Below are 25,043 nucleotides of genomic sequence, written 5' to 3'. Positions count from 1 at the left end.
TGCTATGCCTCCACTAGGCTTCAAACCAGGAGCAGTGGGTTTGGGTTTGGCAACTTCCTTACCTTTTCCTTTATCACCTTGCTTGGTGGGTCTTTTGTTCTGTCTCTTTCCATTTCCGATCATCAGAATGGACTTCCCTTTTGACTTCAGATTCCGCTCAGCAGTTCTTAACATGGCTAGCAGTTCAGGAAGAGATTTTTCCATATCATTCATATTGAAATTAAGGACAAATTGACTGAATCTATCTAGAAACAATTGCAAGATCAAATCAGTCGCAAGTTCCTTTTCGAGGGGAAAACCCAACCTCTCAAGGTTCTCCACATACCCAATCATCTTGAGCACATGGGGACCTACAGGGGCTCCCTCAACTAACTTGCCTTGAAAAAGGGATTTTGAAACTTCAAATCTTTCATGCCTTGCTTGCTCTTGATAGAGTATCTTCAGGTGTTCGTTCATATCGAATGCTGCCATGTTCTTATGTTGCTTTTGCAACTCTGAGTTCATGGTAGCTAGCATGAGACAAGCAGTTTCATTGGCATCATCAACATGCTTCTTATAAGCATCTCTTTCTTCCTTAGGTGCAGAACTAGGAGGTTCCTCTTCAGGAACAGGTTTCTTCAAGACATACATCTTTCTATCATGTTTTAGGACAATCCTTAGATTTCAGTGCCAATCTAGAAAATTTGTCCCAGACAATTTTTCCTTGTCAAGGATTGATCGCAAAATGTTGTTAGAGGTGTTTGTTTTCATGGTAATCTACATGAAAATAATGAAAATATAAGCATCAATAACATATTTAATTAGGCCTTTAATTAAATATGCTCCCATTATTTTACTCAAAACAAATGACCCTCACCATTTGATTCGGAAAATCCCATTGGAAGATTTTCTAGTGGGTCGAGATCCACATTTCACTTTGTTTTAAGTCCGCATAGGAGGATTACACAAAACTAGGTTATTTAGGTAGGAACTCCTTCTAATTGTATCTAATACAACTCTCGAATATTTTAGTTGGGTGAATAACTCCTTATTCTAATCCATCACATGGATCATTTCCAACTCTTGCTTCTAAACATATATAATCTTATTATAATTTTTTTAGTTAAGTTTGACCTATTGTTTTAGAAATTGGATATTACAATTATCCCATCGCACCTTACTAATATAGAACATGCATCACGCGTAGGCGAAACCTACATTATTCGATACTAGTCTTGATGAGTGCTAAAACTTGGAAAGCATAAACTTAATATTTAATTTGAGGGAATTTGCAATTATTCTCATCTCATCGGCTTATTTATCATATAAATCATCTCTCACATGCATCAATATACATTCACATGCATCAACATACATAATGAAACAGTTATGGCCCCTAGCGCAATTGTTCTCCCAAGCCAATGAGAGAACCTAAGCTAACCTAATAACGATCTAAGCTTCTCCAAGCAAGATCTTCAAGGTTATCCTCCTTTGATATTGTATTCTTCTCTTTCTTCATAACATTACATTATATAAAAGAAACTTCTTTTACATACGAGGGAGTGAGCTGAGAAAAGAAGTTACATTAAGAGATTAAAAGAGAGGCACAACACGCAGGTCGTATTTTAAAATCCCAAAACAAAATAAAGGAAAACTAAGGCCATAACCGATCACCACAAGACAATATCAATAAACACATTATTATTATTAATTTAAACTCTGTTAATTAATTAAATCCAAATTAAATTTCGGCAACCGATCACACTACGCAGAGTTAGCAGGGGGTTCGCTGCCCGGTCAGCGGATGGGGGTTCCGTAGCCCGGTCAGCAGACGGGGGTTCCACAGCCCGACATAAAATTTTAATGAACAATTCATTTGAAATCGATGTCGTTTTTCGCATCAACACTTGATACTTTAAAGCATAACTCTTGCGCAATCACAACCCTAATCGCATAACTCTTTGACAGCATAACCCTTGTCCCGTCATTAACCCTAATGCACCAATTTCAGACCGTCAAACACACCTCAATTGTTAATTCAGTATGATTGATCAACACGTCATTGCTTCACCATACTAATGTCGGATCAAGAAGCAAATGACCATTGATCGCTCAAAGGAAAACAACCATTAAGTGTTTGAATGAACGAAACAGAAACAGTATATCATATATACCATATTTTGCATCAGGATTACTTATATCATATATATAACTTGATCGATGTATCGCTACTTCACCATACTAACGTCAGATTCCGAAGCATAGTCAAGATCAATCATCCGAATCATACACACATGATGCCAAATTTAATTACTCGTTTATTCTTTGATTCATCCTGTCTTTTAATCGTATTAATACAGAAAATACAGAAAATAAACAGCTATCAGATGCATGGTTTCGTAAGTGGCTCTGATACCACTGAAGGAGAAAGGAGATCCAAAACGCAACGGAATTTAAAAAGTTATCCTTTAGTGATCCTTACGAATGGGCATGATCATTGATAGAATCATTACCTCTTATGGCGATTGAAACCTTTGATGTAGATCTACGTAGCGATCACAAACGTTGAACGGTGACAGCGCCTCTACTCATTCCACCCGAACGGATTCCTTCAATCTCAGTGCTAGCTGCTGTGAATGAAGGCTTTGAGTGAAAGAGAGAGAGAAAAACGAAATTACAACTGCACAAATGCTTTTGCACAAGGGTTCTATTTATAGAACCACTTGTGTGGGATGCAAGCTAAAAAACCCACTTAAGTGTATGTGGCCCATATCTTATAATATGCCAAAATCACTTAAGTGCATGGTACCTTACCATATTTCGGATTCTACTTGTTAACACCATACCTTACGATGTTCTACAATTCACTTATGTTCACCATACCTTACGGTGTTCCTTAGTTACTCTATCTCTCATCAATCCGTCCTTTTGTGTGTGACCCTGTAGGTTTTCGCGACATTGACAATTATATTAGATCACGTATTTAACATAATAAATAGTGAGCGGTATCTAGCAACACATCACTAATACCCAAGACACGAAAATGTCATGTGATCTGACAAATCCTTTTGTGATAATACTTATGTGTACAATTACCCTTTTGCCCCTATATCTATATTGAACACAAGGCATAGTCCGTGTCATCATTATCCAGTTCAATATCGGGCCCGTAGACATTTATCATGTTACGCAGGATGGGCAAATTCCATCTAGGTCACTCATGTCCCTTAGCATGCTTCGTGGAGTACCCATCAACTGTCTTTATGGTCATCCAGTTATGGACAATGTTTGATCAGCAATAAGGCACTCGACTCTACATCTAGGGTCCACAGTGGTTTCAGGTCGAAGGGTGTTATACACCACTATCACCATGAGAATAAATTATGACACTTTGCATAACATTCTATATAGTATTCTCATAGCAAATCAATCCAGTATAAATATTACTCTTAGTATTCATACCTATGTTTAAGACTTGATAACTCCTTATCCATGATCCATGAGATGTGATCATCAGTCTATATACATAATAGTCTTAATGCTTTAATGTTATCCCACTTTACAAAAAAGCTCGACTACGGATACTTTAAGAATAGTGCCCTTATGTTTAATGGGATCTCATGATTAAGTCACACTTGATACATTAAACGGACTAGCTATTCTAGGGACTTTATTAAACAAACATAATAAAGAAAAAAGCCCTTTATTAATAATTAATTTGATACAAGTACCAAAAGTATTGGCCTCTAGGGCCTACACCGACACTTGGATGATTTGGAAAGGTGACATCAAGAGGAACAACTTTTATGTTGAACACTTTTCCTTTTGGAGCTTGAATCATGATGAATTTTGAGGTCGAATTTGGAGAAATCAAACATAGTTGAAAATTTTCTAAGTACAAAGTCAAATGACCATTTCTTCCACCTTAAATAACTTTTTCTTTGTGCTCCAAATGAAAATGGTTTCTTTACCAAAGTTGTCACTCTTTCATTCCTATTCAATTTGGTGACAAATTTGACATCATTTGGATTTGACATGAGGGAGTTATGCATTTTAGAAGTTGAGGGAAATTGCTTGTTCAATGGTGATGGCCCAAAATGACCTATAATGTTTCCTCTTATCACATGCCCTTGCAAGTTGAATTTGACATTTCTCAAAGAATTAAAGTTGGAGAATACATCTTGAAATTGATCATGAAACTTGATTGGCCTTCATATCATAAAAAATGATCAAGTTATGGTCCTTGGAAGTTGACCTCCTAACTAGGGCACAAACAAAATGACCTATAATCTTTCACCATAAAAAATGACTTTATAAGAAAAAAGTAGCTCTTGATGTCAACATGAAAGTTCTCTTGGAATCATTTTCAAATGACAAACATTGTAGGAGATAGGGTCTAGGGAACCCCAGTTTTGACCAGTTGACTTTCTCTGGTCAACCTCTTTGAACCAACTTGCAAACTTGAAGTTCTCTTGATCTTTAGGGATCATTGATCACACTGAATCACACCGCATTTTTGACTCGGATTTCACATGTTTATTAGGTCTTTATTATCATTTTGCTTTTGTTATGCTCTCTTTTATGTTGTTTTCAGATATTTAGCTCTTTCGGGACCCTTTTAGAAGAAACGAAGCAAAAAGACCAAAAATTAGGGTTTTTCGACAAATATTGTACACATGGTGGCCGCTATAGGAGAAGCCATGACTCATCAGCCCTCAACCAGGAGGTAACCGCCATGTTCCCATGAACTTTCCCATTTCCACACATGGCGGGCGCCACCTTTGCAATTCACGTTCCCACTAAGGAGAAGTTGAAGGGCATCATGGTCTTTACAAACTGGTGAACTCCTCTATAAATAGGTCGTTCCATTGCATTTCCAAATCATCTAACTTAGTTTACAACACTAAGACTATATTTATCATCTGTAAAGCGGTAATCTGTCACATCGGGGGGTTATCGCACCTTAGTGAGATTGAATTGGAGCACTTCGATTTTGCTGTTGTCTTTATCTTCAGAGTCGAAGGTTTATTTTCCTTGTACCATAATCAAAGCCTCTGTTTGGAGCAGGTTCTTATTTAATCACTTTTATTTATTTTACTTGTCATTGCCTTTACTTTATTTAATTTCTCGCCACACTTTACTTTATTTAATTCCTGTCATTGCCTTTACTTTATTTAATTTCTCGCCACACTTTAATTTTTTTAATTCCTGTCATTGCCTTTACTTTATTTAATTTCTCGCCACGCTTTACTTTAAATAATTCCTGTCATTGCCTTTACTTTATTTAAATTTCTCGCTATTATCTTTATTTCTCGCTTTACTCGTTCTTTACGCCTTACATTCTAAAACAACTTTTCATCATGATCAATATCTTTGTGTTTGTTTGTATTACCATGTCTGGCTAAATCTTTCAAAGGTTAGAATGTAAGGATCGCGGTTAAAGAGATGTTTCACATATTGAATCTGTAGAAATACTTTATAGGCTGTTTTGATTTTTAATTTGAGTTTTCTGAAACAAACTTGGTTAGTTTTTACTACTCAAGGAGTGCCAAAGCACCCTGGCTTAGTTAACTAGGAATTTTTATCACTTTAAGGAAAAATGATTTTTGAAACTATTTTCGGACGCGTTGATAGATTTAAAATCAGGAAACTCCTTGGGTAAACTTTCCAAATCAAAATCACTTTTCAACTAAGTTTACGATTCTTATTTCTTAAAAATAAGTTTACTACTTTAGCGTTCTGCGCACCTTTTATAAGTGACAATAAAAGGCCTTAATTTAAGGGTAAACTCGATTCTGAATACGCGAAAGCGACAGTTACCGTTAAATGGGTTCTTTTCAATAGTAGAAAATATTACCTCATAAGTAGTTCTATTTAGACAATTGAAACATCACTTAACTGACGTGAAATACATTCAAACCTGTCTTTATCTACATTGTATTTATTTTCCTTATTTACTTTTATTTTGCAACATCAATATCTCTTTTATACCGCCTTAGATAAACATCGTAACGATAGTAATCGATAGGTTGACGATTTGGTCTCTGTGGGATCGATATTCTTTTATATTACTCTGACGCGATTCGTGCACTTGCGAATACAGCGATCAATCATGGAGGATCATATATGCTTGAGATGATGTTCAATGAAGTATACCTTGGTGTCTTTTACCAATTGTTGAAGAAACTTGAGCGATCAATCATTGATTTATTTTGGTTAGTAAACAAAAGTAAATAAAGTATGATACAATCAAATGTGCTTGATGATCTCTCCCAATGCAAACCCAAAGAATGAGGGGTGAGGAGGATGCCAAGATGTGATCCCAAAGTAAATGAAAATGATGAGATAGCATGAGGGATCTTAGGGTCAAAATTGGGGTCTTACAATTGCCCCTATTTAAGGACATTCTAGCTGAGGATGTGAAGGTTAAAATCTTCGTATCAACTCAGCAGAATGGACTTAAATAACAACACCTAGAAACAAATTTTGGTCCATAAGGGACCTCATGCTGCATATGTTATCAATGCAAAAAACAATCTTCGTGGGGAATATATTACCACAAAGGAAAAGAATCCAGAGAGACTAAAAGTACACAGGAGCACAATGCATTCCGTAAGGAAAAACTCACTGAGGAGACAGAGACTCTGGGGTATAAAAGTTATGCATAGGTTAGGCTATGACTTGAAAAACTGTTGGGAGACACGAGGGGATTTTCATGAAAATAAATCAATGGAAAGACTCGTACTGGGGATAAAGTAATCTGCAAGGGACAAGAGTAGATCAGAACAACACCGAAATACTCAAGCCAAAAGGGAATTCGGCTTCCCAAAGAAATACGAACTCAAACTTAATTGGGGAAGAAAGACTTCATCACAGGAGTAAGAGAGACATATTATCTACCACCGGTTACTGGGTAAGAAGATAATAGACTCTGATAGAGGGACATCTATTACCGATTAGGGTAAACATATCAAGGATGACTCGCTGAGGAAAATAAGGTGCATTCATTATCGGTTATTGGGTAAGAACGACCTACTAGGGAAAGGGAATCAAATAGGATTTACGACTACCTGTTACTGGGAAGAAGACCAAAGAGAGAGTATTTATCACTAATTAAAGTGAACATATCAAGGATAAACTCAAAGGAAGAATATTCTTCATCGATTAGGATAAACATATCAAGGATAGACCACCTGGGGAATGAAGAAGAATATCTGTTACCGGTTAGAATAAACATATCAAGGATAGACTTCCGGGGAAAAATAGGAATTACGACTATGAGTTACTGGGTAGAATACCAAAGAGAGAGTATTCGTCACCAATTAAAGTGAACATATCAAGGATAGACTCAGAGGGGAAAATATGATTTTATATCTACCAGTATCGGGTAGAAGACCGCAAAGAAGAGAAAATTTGTCACCGGTTAAAGTGAACATATCAAGGATAGACTCTCTAGAGAATAAAATAGGGATTACGACTACCTTTTTACTGGGTAGAATACCAAACAGGAAGAATATCTGTCATCGGTTAGGATGAACATATCAAGGATAGACATGTTGGGGAAATGTGAAAACGAATCCGCTTGGGAAAACAAAATGGTAAATTACCTTTTATTGGTTACTGGGTGAAGGTAAAGTACTTAATCATCAAGAAGAATATTACCAGTTACTGGGTAATAAACTTTCGGAGACCAAAATATCTATCTAGGTAAGAGCTAGAAAGAAATGGTCAAACAAGACTCAACCCAGTGAGGATATAACTCAAGGGGAGTGGTTCCATCCATATGATACTCTGGGGATGAAACTTATCATCCACAAGGAAATAACTCAGTGGGGAATGAGAAAGGATAAACTCTTTCTGCTTAAGGGGCTGACACTCTGCAATTGAAGGAGGACGGACACACCAAATATGTATGGGGAAATAATATCACCAAAGTAAGGGATCAGAAAAAAAACCAATGCGATAAGATGCACAATGAAATATCTGATGTTGTGATTTATGCATTAATATGCATGCAGGATTATGATTATGCTGACAAAACAGCCCAAAGGATACAAATAACGAAGATTTGAATCATCACTACAAAACAAACGGCTAATCTTAACAAAATGGAAACAACCACTGGAGATTCTGCTAGGGATGAACATAAATCATCTAGCTCCGAATAAATCAACTTTGGTTGTGGAAAGACACAGAGAACATGTTTCCAACCAACTCACGGCAAACATCGCAGGGGAAGAGAGCACTGCTGAAGGATAAAGATGGATCTGCTAAGGATCCTAAAATGAGTCAACGTTGTGGGGAATTTTAAGTCAACACCATATCAAATGGGAGGTAACCTTGTAGGGGAGTTAATTAATACTGCTCAGAACCAAACACTACCGGGAATGAGGGAACTTGTATCAGATGATGAAACTCCTTCGGGGATTAAAGAGGTAAAACTCTGAATAGGGAGCCGTGCAAATTGTTGGGGATACTGTGACCTGTCAGAACAAATCAAAGACCACCAGACTCTCAATAATCATCATATTCTTCTTAGAGATTACGAAATAAACCAATTCCAAGGAAAAGATAATCGGATCTGACTCACACAGGGGAGAAACTACCGCGGTTATGCAACACAAACAAACGTAATTAGGGGGTCTGGAGACCAAATAAAGGTTTCGAGATATCTAGGGTTCAACCATTAAGTCACAAACTGGGGAATACAACACATGGATACCTCAGTCGGGGAAGATGAACTGCAAATGGGACCAATCATCAACTTAACCGGGGATAATAGGTTGCTTGGGGAGCAACTTATTAACCATGTTAGGAATGGAAAATAAACTGTTGAGGAGGATAAAGTCATCAAATCAACTTCCTGGGGAAGACCAATAATGTCTTACCTGTTCTTAGATTGATGTTGACATTCCTTGCTGAAATCGATTATTCTTAAAGTGGATGCTTTTATTATTTTAAGAAAAATAATTATTCATTGATTTATTTCAAAATTATCATCATAAAAATTCAATTTTAAAACAGAAATAAATAAGAATATCAAATACCTGGATAAAAGCTCAATTTTATTTAATAGAATGGTAGTCCGTAAATGGCGGGACTTCATGGATTTTTACAAAGCTTGAAAATGGTAATTTACATGGAAAATGACTACATTGAATATAATGATCACTACTCTCTCTACCAACTTTGAAATCCATTGTGCTCTTGTCTTCGGTTGAGAATGACGAATCAGAACCAAATGACTGCTTAAGATTGCTTTAAAGACTTGGACCAGCCGGATGCAATTACTTGCCATAATCCCTATTTTTTTCCTAGATTTCCCCAGGTGGGGTACTCAATCTACTGGGATAAATTTTCTATTTTTATATCTCTAATTTTTGCCTAGATCGCCCTTTCGAGTTTTCAATCCACCGAGACGCTCATTTTTGCCTAAGTCGCCCTTTCGGGTTTTCAACTTAGCGAGTTGTTCTTTTCTTTTTTTAGGCAAAGTATTTCTTGACTGCACCGACATTCACAGGACGCGTGAACTCTTCACCATCCATAGTTGTAAGAATCAAAAAACCTCCTAAAAAGGCACTCTTAACAATATATGGGCCTTCATAATTAGGATTCCATTTGCCCCTAGCATCAGGTTTGAAAGATAGAATCTTCTTGAACACGAGGTCGCCTTCTATGAATACACGAGGCTTGACCTTATTATCAAAAGCTTTCTTCATTCTCTGTATATATAATTGACCATGACACATGGCAGTCAATCTCTTCTCTTTAATTCCCCGTTTGTCGATCTCAAAAGCTTTATTTTTCTCACTGTAGTAATAAAAGGGAAATTCCTCGTTTGTCGATCTCAAGGACTGCTTGACGATACAGAGTTTATAGATTGCTTCAATTAGACAAAAAGCCTTTGGTTTTTGTGTTGCGAGTAATTATACTATCAATTACAGATAAATAAAACAAATAAAATGGTTGAACGAGAGACAAATTAGAGTAGATTGCTAGGGTTCCGTCAATGAAACTTCTTGTAACAGATATAATTTATGAAGGCTTGGACAATAATCTTGTCCAATTGATTCCGGTCCTCAAGGGTATCTATTCCTAATTCCTTAGTGAAAAGACATTTGATTATGTAATCTAATTACTATGTCCATAAATAATTAAGTTCATACTCAAACATTCGAATATCAAGAATTACCGGTCAGATAGAATATCCCTAGTCCTAGGTGATTTTTACTATCCAAAGTTCTTATACAGATCAATGAATAATTGTTGTCCAGCTTAAACTATTCATATTAATCATCATTCGTTGGTCCGACGAATAAAGCATAAAGAACGGTAATATGAACAAATCAATTGAGATGAAGAAATAGTCAATGCATTCATAAACATAAAATTTGTCACATTCAGAATCAGGGTCACCCCCCTAGCAATGGGGGGTTTAGCTACTCATAATAGAAATAAAAACAAAGATAGAAGTTGTTGTCATTACAGAATTTCTTGAGAAATCAATCTTCAATAGTCGAAAAACTCTTGAACATATGAATCCTCCGATAATCCTTGAGTCTCCAGTTCTCAAAAGCTTCTTTTTTCTCCCAAAATTGTCCAACCCCAGCAAAATCGTGTTCTCCCGTGTAAATAGCTACGCAGCTGGGCTTTTCCGGATTCTGGGCTTCATACGCGTATTGCGCTGCACGTTACGCGTATTACGTTGTTTCATACGCGTACTGCACGTAAGACAGCATATGTTACGCGTATTGCGCTGTTTCATACGCGTATTGCACGTAAGGCAGCATCTGTTACGCGTATTGCTAACTCCCGTACGCGTATCACCAGAAGCTTGTCTTTTTGCTTGATTTTCCACCCCTCTGGTCCTTTGCGTATGCTACGCGTAGTAGGAAGGTCCATACGCGTATCATGTAAGGCAATACGCGTATGGACAGCAGGTTCTCCAAGAATTGATTTTTTCTTCCGTTTTCTTGCTCTGGCTCAATTTCGCATCTGACGTTTGATTCCCTGAGCTTCCAAACTAGTTTTTGACCTGCTAACATACCCAAAAGTGTAAAATATCCTCAAGAAACTCATAAGTAACAACACACTCTATATTATAGAATTGAGCTTATATCTAACCAAAAATTCTTAAGTTTACGCAGTTTACCTGACTTATTTACGGTTAAATAGTGAAATACCTAGCATAAATGGTGACTGATCACAACCCCAAACTTAGCTTGTTGCTTGTCCTCAAGTAACATTCTATCACCATCAAAGATCATGTCACCCCAAACTTACTGTAAAACAGTTCTTGCCACAATACTGCTGAAATCTTTCGCACTGGACCTCTTGATGTTTTCTCAGGTTTTCTGATTTTTCCACATAACCAACGAGCCAGAAACTCTTTCCCTCAGAGATATCACTTTACCTGTCATCTCATATGACACTCTCACCAAGTCTCTCTGGGTTAAAGTGTTATCATGCTCAAATCACAATATGCAATATCAAATCAGAAGTTTGAATAAATTCTCTCATCCTATCAACATGTACAATCACACACACTTTTTGAGGTCTTTTGGGTTGTAACGGGGCTTTGGTTTAGGTAGGGTATGAAATTGGAACAAAGGTTTTTGGTTCAGTGTAAATGAAATCATTCTCTCACTACGTTTCTTTCCTATTATTCCTGTTGGGTTTTGTATTCCTCTTTTCCTTTTATCTATAGTGAATGTAGCATTTTTCAAAAGCTGTTCTTTTATTGTTTTTCGCTTTTCTCTTTCTTTCTCTCTTTTTTTTCGGATCACAAGCTTTTGCTTCTTTTTTTTTTTTTACTACATTCACTTACTGCAAAGCTACCCCAAACTTAAAGGTTGCTATTCCAACAGCAACCCCAAACTTAGATAGAAACGTAGAGCTGAAATTAATCCTCACATACTCTGAACAGGGTAGGATAATTACAAGGTCATGGATTGAGACGAGCGGGTATATCAGAAACAAATGAATAACAGGCTCAACAGGGTTAAACAATGGATAATAATAATAATAGATGGGATGGCTAGAAAGGCTCTAGGTGATAAACAAAAACATGCCTCAGTGTGTGTATTCATACAGCTAATAATAAAAAGAACATACGCAAACCATGATTGATAAAGACATACCTGATATCTCTCATATGATGATAAGTGTTTGGCTTTTTCTGATCTCACCATGACGGGTTAAGCTGACTTGTTCTATCATACCTCTGAGTTCAAAGCTCATGTGCTCTTGGTTCTGATGTTAATCTTAACCAGTGCGTCCAATCATAAACAACAGCATCTACAGTCAAGGGGAATGAATGAGAGGACAACCAAGTATTTGGTGTAAGTAATCAGGACAACCACTAGCTAGACACGGTCACATATCTGACGAAATAAACAGGAAAATGTATGTAAACAAAATCAAATTCATTAGATTAAGACAACCCATAATAGGTGATTACATCAAGGCAAAAGAAAATAACAACTGAATAAACCAAGAAGAAAAATACACAAAGAAAAACCAAAAGTACAAAAACATAACATAATCAAAGTTAATCACCCAGTCCACCGTCCTATGTTACGCAGCCCATACGCGTATGTAGCTCCCTTACGCGTATCATACGCGTATTTAGCTCCCTTACGCGTATCATACGCTGCTTAAATCAGTGAAAATGTTGATTCGCGTAACAGATCAATTATCGGAGCCTGATACGCGTATTACATGGAGCCTTACGCGTATCATACGCGTTTCACCAGAGGAGCGCTATTTTGCAATCCAATACGCGTATCATGAAGTCCATACGCGTATTGGCAGTCCAGTGTGATTTTTATTTATTTATTTTTCTCCATTCTTTCTAAATCCACCTTTTAGCGAACGACTAACCACGATGATACCTGACTCAAATGACATGAACAAATGCTTAATAAAACTAGAATTCAAACTTCAACTGACTCGACAAAATTAAAATAACAAAAAATTTCAAACCTCCCTTGGGTTGCCTCCCAAGCAGCGCTTCGTTTAACGTCGCATGGCTCGACGGGACACCTCATACTCAGATGAGTTTAACAGTTTCAATTGGTCCCCCTTCACCGGGATTATATGGTTTCAACCTTTGACCATTAACCTTGAAGGTGTCGCCATTCTTCTCATTTAAAACTACTGTGGTTCCTCCTTTCTTTGGTACCACATGCATAGGACTTACCCACGAGTTGTCAGAAATGGGGTAAATCATTCCCGAATCTAACAACTTTACAACCTCTTTCCTTACCACTTCTTTCATCGCTGGATTTAACCTCCTTTGTGGTTGTACTACTGGTTTCTGATTACCCTCCATCAGTATCTTATGCATGCATACTGTGGGGCTAATCCCTTTTAAATCCTCAATAGTCCAACCAATACCACTTTTATGTTTCTTCCGTACCTTTTCATCTTCTAATTCTGGTGAAGCTCTCAGATCCTCCCACCTGCGTGGTTTGGATTTCATCCAAGGGGGTTGTGTATCCAGCATAGCAAGCACTTCTTTTTCTTTTTCATCATCATTCTCCTCAATCTCTCTGACCGACAAACTAAGAACTCTTTCCAACGGTAATTCAGGAAACTTTCTTTGAATTGTGCTAGTTACAATTTGATCAATTACTTCCACGGAGTGGTTTGTACACATATTCTCTTTATGTTTCATAGTATCCCGGACATCAATTCTGAGCTCTTCATCATATACCTTTAGGGTCAAGGTACCTCCCTCCATGTCTATCATGCATCTACCTGTTTCTAAGAAAGGTCTGCCCAGAATCAGAGGTATCTCTTCATCTTCTGGCATTTCCAAAATTACAAAATCAACAGGAAAAACAAATTTATCAACTTTGACCAGAACATCCTCAACTACCCCAAAAGGTCTCTTCACTGAGTGGTCAGCAAATTGAAGTGTCATTCTGGTATATTGAACATTTCCAATTCCTAGCTTCCTATAAATAGACAAAGGCATAAGGCTAACACTAGCCCCCAAATCAATCAGCGCCCTTTTAAAGGACCTATCTCCAATGGTACACGGGATGGTCACAGAACCTCTATCTGGCTTCTTCACTGGAATCTTCATACCCTGCAAAATAGCACTACAAGTTTCAGTTAGTATAACTGGGTTAGTGTCAGTGGTGCGCTTCTTGGAGATGATGTCTTTCATGAATTTCGCATAGATAGGCATCTGCTCGAGTGCCTCAGAGAATGGAATATTGATTTCTAATTTCTTGAACAACTCCATGAATTTCTGAAAAAATTTCTCATCTTGCTTCTTCTTTTTGTTTCTTTGTGGGAATGGAAGCTTAATGATGGGTTTTGGTTCAGTGAGCTTTTCTTGTACCACCGGCGGTATTACAATTTCTTCCTCAGGTGGTGCCTTGTTTTCTAAGATTTCCAGGTCCACTTCTAGCAATTGATCTTCTTCTTTATCCTTCTTCCTAAGATCTTCAACAGATCTTCCGCTTCTTGTTGTTACCGCACTCACATTATTGTGCTCCCTCGGATTTGTCACTGTTGCACTAGGTAATGCGCCCGGTGTTTGAGAATTTGTTATCTGTTGTGCTATCTGACCCAATTGAATCTCCAGATTTTTAATGGATGCATTGGTGCTTTTCTGATTATTCCTGGTTTCTTCCTGGAATTGCATAACCTGAGTCGCCATCTTCTCTATAGCAATCTCCCAATCCGCTTTCTTTGGTACTTGTTGCTGATAAGGTTGCTGTTGCGACTGATATTGTGGTTGGTAAGGTGGTTGTTGTTGTGGAGGTCCTTGCTTCTGAATATCACCTTGCTGATCTTTCCAAGAGAAATTAGGATGATTTTTCCACCCCGGATTATACGTATTTGAGTAGGGATTATTCTGCCTCAGGTAATTTATAGCTTGCACTTATTCTGCGGTTGCAACACAATGCATGGCAAAGTGTCCACTACAAATCTCACAAATCATAGTCTGAACCGGTTGAACTTGAGCAACAGTCTGGGTACCTAAATTCGTCGCTTTCAGTCTTCTTTCAACCTCAGCTGCAATCTGGTCTTCCATTTTCACTACCTGATTTGCTAGTTTCAAGTCAATTTTTCCCTTCGGCTGACTCACAGTACGGTCATATAATTCCAAATGCTCATTCGCTGCAATAGCTTCGATGATCTTTTTGATACCGGTTGCTGTTGAAAAATTAGACGAGCCACCAGCAGTTGTATCAATGAGTTGCTTTATTCTCATCTTCAGTCCGTTTACAAAATTTTGCATTTGTTCAGTTGCATCCAGATTATGTGTAGAACATGCAACTAAACATCTCTTGAATCTTTTATATGCATCTCCAAGTGTCTCTCCGTCTTTCTGTTTAAAATTCACAATGTCACACCTCTTACGGATATACACAGAAGCAGGAAAATACTCGTTCAAGAATGCTGTTTCCATTTGTTGCCACGTAGTAATGCTTCCTGTGGGTAGGGAATAGAACCATTCCTCAGCATCCTCAGATAACGTGAATGGGAACATGAGCAATCTCTTTGCCTCTTCAGAATGCCCATCAACTTTTAATGATGTAGTCATAGTCAGAAACCTCTACAGATGCTTGTTTGCATCCTCATTGATCTTTCCTGAAAAAGGTTTGCTTTCTAACTGACGGATAGTTGAGGGATGTAACTGGAAGTGAGCAACATTAACATGTTGGTTAACAATGGTCAACCGCACTGCTGGGTTGTTCTGTCTGCCATAGTCACCTAAAAGTATTTCCGCTGGAGGCGGGTATGCAGCCATGTCAACAGTGTCTGGATGTGAATCTGTGTCTGACTCAGATTTTTCGGAGTGAACAGAGACTGGTTCTTCGGTGTCAGAGTTTGCCCGTTTTTTTCTTCTAGCTTCTCTGAGCTTTGCGTGCAATGTTCTCTCTGGTTCTGCGTCAAAATGAAAATCAGCTGAGGCCTTACCTCGCATACACAGCTTAGACAGAAATTAGTTACAATAACAATAAAAATAAAATTAAACAGTAAATAAAATTTTGGATGCAGAGCAACAAAATTCTAATTGAAAATAAATTAATAAACTCTATTTTCTTTGGCAGTCCCCGGCAACGGCGCCAAAAACTTGATGGGAAAATAGCAAGTGTACTATTTTTCTCACTGTAGTAATAAAAGGGAAATTCCCCGTTTGTCGATCTCAAGGACTGCTTGACGATACAGAGTTTATAGATTGTTTCAATTAGACAAAAAGCCTTTGGTTTTTGTGTTGCGAGTAATTATACTATCAATTGCAGATAAATAAAACAAATAAAATGGTTGAACGAGAGACAAATTAGAGTAGATTGCTAGGGTTCGGTGAATGAAACTTCCTGTAACAGATATAATTTATGAAGGCTTGGACAATAATCTTATCCAATTGATTCCGGTCCTCAAGGGTATCTATTCCTAATTCCTTAGTGAAAAGACATTTGATTATGTAACCTAATTACTATGTCCATAAATAATTAAGTTCATACTCAAACATTCGAATATCAAGAATTACCGGTCAGATAGAATATCCCTAGTCCTAGGTGATTTTTACTATCCAAAGTTCTTATACAGATCAATGAATAATTGCTGTCCAGCTTAAACTATTCATATTAATCATCATTCGTTGGTCCGACGAATAAAGCATAAAGAACGGTAATATGAGCAAATCAATTGAGATGAAGAAATAGTCAATGCATTCATAAACATAAAATTTGTCACATTCAGAATAAGGGTCACCCCCCTAGCAATGGGGGGTTTAGCTACTCATAATAGAAATAAAAACAAAGATAGAAGTTGTTGTCATTACAGAATTTCTTGAGAAATCAATCTTCAATAGTCGAAAAACTCTTGAACATATGAATCCTCCGATAATCCTTGAGTCTCCAGTTCTCAAACGCTTCTTTTTTCTCCCAAAATTGTCCAACCCCAGCAAAATCGCATTCTCCCATGTAAATAGCTACGCAGCTGGGCTTTTCCGGATTCTGGGCTTCATACGCGTTTGCGCTGCACGTTACGCGTATTGCGCTGTTTCATACGCGTACTGCACGTAAGACAGCATCTGTTACGCGTATTGTGTTGTTTCATACGCGTATTGCACGTAAGACAGCATCTGTTACGCGTATTGCTAACTCCCGTACGCGTATCACCAGAAGTTTGTCTTTTTGCTTGATTTTCCACCCCTCTGGTCCTTTGCGTATGCTACGCATAGTAGGAAGGTCCATACGCGTATCATGTAAGGCAATACGCGTATGGACAGCAGGTTCTCCAAGAATTGATTTTTTCTTCCGTTTTCTTGCTTTGGCTCAATTTCGCATCTGACGTTTGATTCCCTGAGCTTCCAAACTAGTTTTTGACCTGCTAACATACCCAAAAGTGTAAAATATCCTCAAGAAACTCATAAGTAACAACACACTCTATATTATAGAATTGAGCTTATATCTAACCAAAAATGCTTAAGTTTACGCAGTTTACCTGACTTATTTACGGTTAAATAGTGAAATACCTAGCATAAATGGTGACTGATCAACTGCACCGACATTCACAGGACGCGTGAACTCTTCACCATCCATAGTTGTAAGAATAAAAAAACCTCCTAAAAAGGCACTCTTAACAATATATGGGCCTTCATAATTAGGATTCCATTTTCCCCTAGCATCAGGTTTGAAAGATAGAATCTTCTTGAACACGAGGTCGCCTTTTATGAATAGACGAGGCTTGACCTTATTATCAAAAGCTTTCTTCATTCTCTGTTGATATAACTGACCATGACACATGGCAGTCAATCTCTTCTCTTTAATTAAGTTCAGCTGGTCATATCTGGTCTAACACCATTCAACTTTAGTCAATCTGGCTTCTATCAAGATACGCAATGACGGGATCTCAACTTCTACGGGGAGCACAAATTCCATGCCATAGACAAAAGAGAAAGGGGTTGCCCCTGTTGAAGTGCGGATAGATGTATAGTACCCATGCAAAGCAAATGGTAGCGTCTCATGCCAATCTTTGTATGTCACAACCATCTTCTGAATAATCTTCTCAATATTCTTGTTTGCAGCTTCAACATCCCCGTTCATCTTAGGTCTGTAGGGAGAAGAATTATGATGTGCAATCTTGAAGTCTTTGCAAAGAGCTTCCACCATATTGTTATTCAAGTTCGATCCATTATCAGTAATGATCTTACTTGGCACACTATAACGACATATAATCTTATTCTTGATAAACCTTACAACAACTTGCTTGGTCACATTCGAATATGATGTCGCTTCAACTCACTTTGTGAAATAATCAATTGCCACCAGAATGAAACAATGTCCGTTTGAAGCTTTTGGCTCAATCATGCCAATCATATCAATTCCCCACATGAGAATGACCATGGAGAGGAAATGGAATTCAACGGTGTCAGAGGAACATGAATCTTATCTGTATAAACTTGACACTTATGGCATTTCTTCACAAACTTGCAATTGTCAGATTCCATTGTCCGCCAATAGTAACATGCTCTCAACATCTTTTTCGCCAGAGCATGTCCATTGGAATGAGTACCAAAGGAACCTTCATGGACTTCAGTCATTAACAGGTTTGCTTCGTGTCTATCCACGCATCTGAGCAAAACCATATCGAAGTTTCTCTTATAAATCACACTACCGTTTAGGTAGAAGTTGCCAGTCAATCTTCTCAAAGTCTTCTTATCTTTCAAAGATGCCCTAGACGGGTAAATCTAACTTTGGAGGAAACATTTGATATCATAATACCATGGCTTTTCATCTTTGACTTCTTCAACTACAAACACATGAGTTAGCCTATTAAGACGCATTACAGTCAAATTGGGAACCTCATTCCAAAATTTCACCACTATTATTGAAGCTAACGTTGCAAGAGTATCTGCCATCCGGTTTTCATCCCGAGGGATATGATGGAACTCAACCTTTGTAAAGAAAGTTGAAATCTTGCTCGCATAATCTCAATATGGTATCAAACCAGGTTGATTCATCTCCCATTCACCTTTGATATGATTCACAACCAAAGTTGAATCTCCATAGACGTCAAGATATTTATTTCTGAGATCAATGGCTTCTTTAAGCCCCATAATGCAAGCTTCATATTCAGCCATATTATTTGTACATTTGAAGGTAAATCATGCTGTAAATGGAAAATGAGTGCCTTGAGGAGTAATAACCAATGCCCCAATGCCATTACCATATGAATTAATAGCTCCAACAAATACCATGCCCCAACGAGAACCAGGTTCTAGCCCTTCTTCAAGCAATGGTTCATCACAGTCTTTCATCTTCAAGTACAAAATCTCTTTGTCAAGAAAATCATATTGTACTGACTGATAATCTTCAATAGGTTGGTAAGCCAAATGGTCAGCCAAGACACTACCTTTAATAGCTTTCTGAGATCGGTATTTAATATCATACTCTGATAACAACATTTGCCAACAGGAAATCCTCCCAGTTAAAGTAGGCTTCTCAAAAATGTACTTGATTGGATCCATTTTGGATATCAACCAAGTAGTATGATTCAACATATACTGGTGCAGACACTTAGCAACCCAAGCCAATGCGCGTCATGTCTTCTCAAGCATGGAATACCAAGTCTCACAATCAGTGAATTTTTTACTGAGCTAGTAAATTGCCTATTCTTTTTCCCCTGATTCATCTTGCTGACCAAGTACACAACCCATACTCTCTTCAAGCACAGGCAAATACATGATCAACAGTCTTCCTTCAACAGGTGGAGACATAATCGGAGGCTCAAACAAATATTCTTTGATACTATCAAAATCTTTCTGGCAATCCTCGGTCCAATCACAAGACTGATCTTTCTAAAGAAGATTGAATATAGGCGTACATGTGGCAGTCATATGCGATATAAATCTTGAGATATAGTTCAAGCAGCTGAGAAAACCTCTGGCTTGCTTCTCAGTTTATGGCGCATGCATCTCTTGTATTGCTTTGACCTTGGCAGGATCAACTTCAATACCTTTCTCACTAATAATAGAGCCCAACAACTTACCAGAGCGAACACCAAAAGTACACTTATTGGGATTCAAGAGGAGTTTATATTTCCTCAAATGCTGGAGTAACTTCAACAAATGCTCAACATGTTCTTCTTCATCACTTGATTTAGCAATCATATCATCAACATAGACTTCAATCTCTTTATGCATCATATCATGAAAAAGAGTGGTCATAGCTCTCTGGTATGTTCCACCAGCATTCTTTAAACCGAAAGGCATCACTCTATAACAAAATGTTCCCTAGGGTGTAATGAATGTGGTTTTCTCCATATCTTCAGGTTCCATCTTGATTTGATTATAACCGGAAAATCTGTCCATAAATGAAAAGACTTTGAATTTAGTTGTATTGTCTATCAACATATCAATGTGTGATAGAGGAAAATCATCTTTCGGACTGACTTTATTTAAATCTCTGTAATCAACACACATATGGAATTTTCCATCCTTCTTAGGAACATGCACAATATTGGCCACCCACTGCGGATACTCGGATGTAATAAGAAAACCAACATCAATATGCTTTTGTACTTCCTGTTTAATCTTTACTACCATATTAAGATGAGTTCTTCTCAACTTCTACTTGACTGGAGGGAATTCCGGCTTCAATGACAATCTATGCTCCACAATCTCATAATCTAAACTAGGAATATCTTGATAGGACCAAGCAAACACATCAGAATATTCACGTAGAAGATCAATCAACCCCTTCTTAGCTTTTGGACACAGTTGAGACCCAATCTTGACTTCCTTCACATCATCATCGGAACCCAAGTTGACCAATTCAATCTACTCTTCAAACGACTGAATGGATTTTTCCTCGTGTTCAAGCAAACAGGATAACTCATCAGATACTTCTTCATCATCATTCTCTTCCTCGACTTCAAACACAGGAAAATCAAAGTTTGAAGAGGGAGTAGGATCATTACATTCAATGGGTTTGAGAACCAACCTGCATAATGATTTGATATTTTGATTTTAGAGAAGTGGAGTGCAAACAAATATTATGCAGATGGAAAGATTATTATTTATTTATGTTTTTTGTGATTACCATTTTCAGAAACAGCAAAAATTAAAAATAAAACATCATAGATATGGATGAATAAAATTGTACTTTATTGATGATAACAAGGAAAATGCCCAACAATGTTCACTTCTCCCTTAGGCATAGAAGAAGGATTTTTCTTAAAAATAATGAAAACGAATTACTTAGAACGGTGTATAACAACAGGAACATCAACAGTAATCCAGTTGTTACAAGTCTGGCCATATGTCACAAAGTTGGCGCAAGCTTCGTCTTCATCACCGTCTTCAATAATTGCAGTTGAGTGTTGATCATCCTCATGAATGAACCCTCCATTGCGGAAAATTGGTTTCATAACCTTGATATTGGCATTGAATGGCCCTTGTTGAAATCCCAGCCCTGCTCTGTTCTTATTATCAACGACTTCCACAACATGGCCCCACTTATCAATATTGCTAGCCTGAATAGCCTCTTGCGCATCTTTTAAAGAAGACATGGGTGCCCCAGCTTTCTTCAATTCATCAGTAATGGACAAAGCTTGGAACGGTGTTCCAACTTCCTCCTAAACATCAACATAAGTAAAAGATGACAAATGTCTCACCAACAATACCTTCTCTCCACCAATAACGACACGCTTGTCGTTCTTCACAAATTTCAGCTTTTGGTGTATAGTAAATGTCATAGCGCCAACTTCATCGATCCATGGCCTTCCCAACAAGTAGTTATAGGCCGGATGGATATCCATCACTTGAAAAGTAATTTAGAAATCACTTGGACCTATCTTAACCGGAAGGTCCACTTCTCCAATGACAATTTTACGAGAACCGTCAAACACTTTAACAACTACACCACTATACCTCATCAGGGAGCCTTGATAAGAGAGTCTTGTTAAAGTTGATTTTGGCAATACATTCAACGATGAACCAATATCAACTAAAACATTGGACAAAGTGTCCTCCTTGCAATTCATCAAAATATGGGGCGCCAAATTGTGATTTCCGCCTTCCTTAGGAAGTTCTTCGTCACAAAAGATCAAATTGTTACAAGAAGTGATGTTGGCAACAATGTGGTCAAACTGATCCACATTAACATCGTGTTCCAAATAAGCATGTTCCAACACTTTTTGCAATGCTTCTCTGTGTGCCTCAGAATTCATCAGTAATGATAGCACAAAGATTTTTGACGGCGTTTGAAGCAGCTGCTCCATAACGTTAAATTCACTCCGCTTAATTAAGTGTAACACCTCATCATCATTAGTCTTCAACTTACTGGATTCACCAGACTGACACGTTGGAGCACTAACCGGATTAACTGCAAGAACCTCTGCCTTCTTCCCTACGGAAACATCTTCCACAATCTTAGGAAAAACTGGACCGAACGCACGACCACTACGGGTCACCTTTGCTAGATCTGTAATATTCACCACTGAGTCTACAACTAGAAGAGGAACCTCTTAACCATTCTCTATCATGGTGGCATTATACTGGTATGACACAGCTTTATCAAATGAGTAGGGGACGGGGCTCGCTAACCGTATAACCAACGGCGATACTGATCTATTGGCATTTATTGTTGTTGTCATATTGAATAACTACCCGCTCAGGGTTTTGAACAGTGGCATGATGATATTCACATTATCTCCCATATACCTTGATTGTTGTACCTGGATAACATTCTCATCCATCAATATGTGAATATCTCTTTTGACAATTACATAGCCATGAGGATTCATACTACAAATGACACAACCATCATGGTCATGTTCATAATGGCTCACTTTGCACAAATACTTGTGGATCTCCACCAAAGACCTCCTGATACAGCGTACATCAAATACCCTGAAATTCCCCGAACAACCATCTACCATATTCACTGAGGCATTACCATGAGGAGGCAACGGGTTGGCTTTGACATTTGGCGCTCTATCCTCAAAGGACACCATACCACTCTTGACAAGCTTCTGAACTTCATATTTCAGCGGATAACAATTCTCAATATCATGACCAGGAGCTCCCTGGTGAAAAGCACAATAAAGATTAGGTTTCAACCACCATGGAAGTGGCTCGGGAATTTGAGGAGGGTTCCTTGGTTGGATAAGATTCTTGATTACCAGGGACGAATATAGCTCTACGTATGTCATAGGAATAGGGTCAAAAGAGACCTTCTTCCTCTTAAAATTCTGCTGATGATTGTTGTTGTTGTTGTTGGTACGCTGTTGCGGTTGTTGTTGAAATTGTTGTTGAATTGGAACTTACTGATTGGTTGAATTATTGGAAAAGACTGGAATAACTGATGATACTTGATGTTGATGCTGACGGGATTGGGAACTTTTCCTGACATGAGGCCTCCTCTGCCTCCCAACTGATACTGCATTAGTTTATCCTTCCTTCTTCTTGGAGAAGCTACTACCATACTTCTTGCTTGTTGTCGCTTCATCTTTGGACAGACGCCCTTCCCGGACTCTTTCCTCTAATCTCATCCCCATGTTTACCATCTCAGTAAAATCACTTAGGGCACTAGCGATCATACGTTCATAATAAAATGAACTTAGTGTCTTCAAGAAAATCCTGGTCATCTCCTTTTCTTCCAAAGGCGGTCTGATCTGAGAAGCTAACCCTCTCCATCTCTGGGCATATTCTTCAAATGTCTCCTTGTCCTTCTGGGACATAGACCTTAATTGATCTCTATCTGGAGCCATATCAACATTGTACTTGTACTGCTTGACAAAGGCCTCACCTAAGTCGTTGAAAGTACGAATGTTAGCACTGCCCAGGCCCATGTACCATCTGAGGGAAGCTCCCATCAGACTATCCTGGAAGTAGTGAATAAGAAGCGGATCATTATTAGTTTGAGTAGACATCTTCCTGGCATACATAACAATATGGCTTAACGGACATGTATTCCCTTTGTACTTTTCAAAGTCTAGGACCTTGAATTTCACTGGAATTTTGACATCAGGCACTAAACATAGCTCAACATCACTTTTCCCAAACAAATCCTCCCCTCTCAGAGTCTTCAATTCCTTGTGCAACTCAAGAAACTGATCCTTTATCTCGTCCATCTTCTCATAAACATTTGGACCTTCAGACGGATCAAAGTGGTAAATAGTGTCCTTGACAAGAGACAGAGTGTGAACAATAGGAGGAGGCACTGACATGACCAGGCTAGATGCCGACACAGAAGAAAAAGTAGGCGTATACCCTTAAGGCACAAAATTATGTGGCATTCCACATGGGAATCCAGCTGGCATGGCAGGAACAGACTGGCTAGCCGCCACAGGCACACTAGATGAAGTAATCTCTGAGATGACAGTCCTTTGAGGGGGAGGAGTTGCGGGAGGTGGAGACTGTTGGTTCCGAGCAACTATCACAGATTTCATCAGGGTTGTAAGTATGGAAATTTCATCCTTCAGCTCTATGTTTTCTTGTTCTAAATGCTCCATTCTTCTTAATCGATTAGCTCGAGTGTTATAGTGATGAGTCGGCTTGGCTGATACATAGAAGAAGAACTGATAAGACACCTGGCAGAAGAAACCTGTTATGCAAATGATGCATGAAATGCAATGTTTTTTATTGTTTTTAATTTCAATGAACATATGAAGTCTTACTTGCAAATATTTTCAATTAGTAATAACAATAATAATAATAACAATTCAATTGACCATAAAATCTCTTTTTATTCATAAAATTTGGAAGGACTACACTGAGTACAATTTCAGAAAAATATAAATACAAGAGAAAAGGAAAATGTCATCCTAAGGATCCTTAGCAACTACATCAGATGATCTGGAGATGGGAGTGTACTTCCTTCGGATGTGTCGAATCTCTGACTTAAAGGATATCTTCATTTGAGCCTTCTCAAGGACAAGGTGGTCAACAATCTTCTTCCAAACACCAGAAGGATGAGGCATACTAGAGGAAAATAAATCCTCTGATTCTCTCTGTCTCTTTACTACACGCTCCTCAAGAATCTCAATAAGTGCATCTTTGTCTTTCGACTCAAGCTGTAACTCCTCAT

This window comes from Lathyrus oleraceus, chromosome 5, assembly GCF_024323335.1.
Source record: "Lathyrus oleraceus cultivar Zhongwan6 chromosome 5, CAAS_Psat_ZW6_1.0, whole genome shotgun sequence".
Taxonomy (NCBI): Eukaryota; Viridiplantae; Streptophyta; class Magnoliopsida; order Fabales; family Fabaceae; genus Lathyrus; species Lathyrus oleraceus.
Note: the sequence above shows the minus strand (reverse complement) of the source record.